This window comes from Lipotes vexillifer, unplaced genomic scaffold, assembly GCF_000442215.2.
Source record: "Lipotes vexillifer unplaced genomic scaffold, Lipotes_vexillifer_v1.1 scaffold263, whole genome shotgun sequence".
In the NCBI taxonomy this organism is placed as follows: Eukaryota; Metazoa; Chordata; class Mammalia; order Artiodactyla; family Lipotidae; genus Lipotes; species Lipotes vexillifer.
The window spans coordinates 767,792-769,602 of record NW_006796752.1 but is presented as its reverse complement, the minus strand read 5'-3'; positions in this window follow the sequence as shown (position 1 = coordinate 769,602).

Here is a 1,811-nt window from a genome sequence, read left to right as displayed (position 1 = left end):
TGGCAACTGATACCTCTGGTAGGATCCTACAGACCTATTTTTATAACATTATCACAGGATTTATCAAGTTGCATTACCATTTGTCTATCTCCAGGTGTGTTTGTCCCTAAAACAACTTTCTAAATTTTCATTTTTCACTTATTCCCTTAACAATTCTCCTCAAGCCTATGAATGCTAAGTACCTATTTCATAGCTTTTTGCTTTTGTTTTCTTTTCGATATCTAGGTATTGCCTCTGTTATAATTTAAATAAGCCTTCCGTTAACTCTACTTGTGTCTTTTTTAAATACATTTATTATTTTTAGAAAACTTTCATTATCACTCCCATGATTGAGAAACCAGGATCAGTTAGTAAATGTAATTAGACGGTAGATGTAAAAGTAAATAAGTAATAATTGAAATTTTAAAAATAATCCATGCATCATTTAAAATCACTGCATATACCCCTTGGCAGATTTATTACTTTGAGAAAAGCTGCCCTGGAGGACATGACCAAAGGGCAAATACCCATGTTTATTTCTCTATTTTCACCATTTTTCTAAATTCCTAGTCTTCATTTAATGATGAATTAATGAAGGCATAAATAGGCACTGCAGGCATTAATATGGGTAGGCAGTGCTTTGGACTGGGGCAGTCAGGGATGATTTTTATGGGGAATATAACATTTGAGCCAGACCTTTGATTTTGAGAAGCAATTGGACAAGGGGCAAAGAGATGTAAGAACATTCCAAATATCTGCCTAGGTATGGAGGTGGGAAAATTTATGACAAGTCCAGAGACATCTTAAATGTATCAATTTTACAGTGGCAAATTTAATGCATCTTAATGGGCCACTTTTTCCAGGGACAGATGATGGGAATTTGCAGCCCAGGGGGAAAGTCTATGGGTAGTATATTCTTGGGTGGGGATTTGAGAGAGGTTTTTTTTTTTCTTTTTGTGGTACAGGGGCCTCTCACTGTTGTGGCCTCTCCCATTGCGGAGCACAGGCTCTGGACGTGCAGGCTCAGTGGCCATGGCTTACGGGCCCAGCCACTCCACGGCATGTGGGATCTTCCCGGACCGGTGCATGAACCCGTGTCCCCTGCATCGGCAGGCGGACTCTCAACCACTGCGCCACCAGGGAAGCCCTTGAGAGAGGTTTTAAGCACCTCAGAAATCACATTTATAGAGAGCTGCCTCAGAAAGGCGCTTCTTGTGGCAGCTATCAAATGAAAAGGGAATAAACCAGTGAACTGGACACTTAGAAAGACATTAATATGCATTCTGAAATCCTAACATACAATGTAATCCAGGATGTTCTCAGGAATGCAATTTCTGATTGAATCCAAATGTCTACATTAGCCATAAGAACACACTCTTCCCAGGAGAAAAACAATTTAAAATCTATGAAATTGTCTCAAATTAAACTTAACTGATCATTTGTCCCCATGTGGCCAAGCTGCTGCTTAGGCTATGACTCCCTAGAAGGTTTATGATGATGAAATGTGCAATAAATAGGTTTAATAAGTGTTATTTTGTCTTAGCTGTGGGCACATGTTCTTGCAAGACATTCACGTAAAACAAAGCAGCAATCATTCTGATAGCCGTGGTTATCCCTTGAATGAAGCAACTATCTACCCCACTGCAGCCTCACCACACGAACTTAGGGTTTTTCCACGCACAGCCCTTGATATAAACAGTTAGACAAGGCCTTGTGTGCCTTCAACACAATGTGGAACAGCCAATAAGATCTGTTATTATAATGCTGCCTAATAATGGTGGGGGCTAGGGATAGAGATTTGGTTTAGATAAGAATTTCCACCCCCCCCCCCC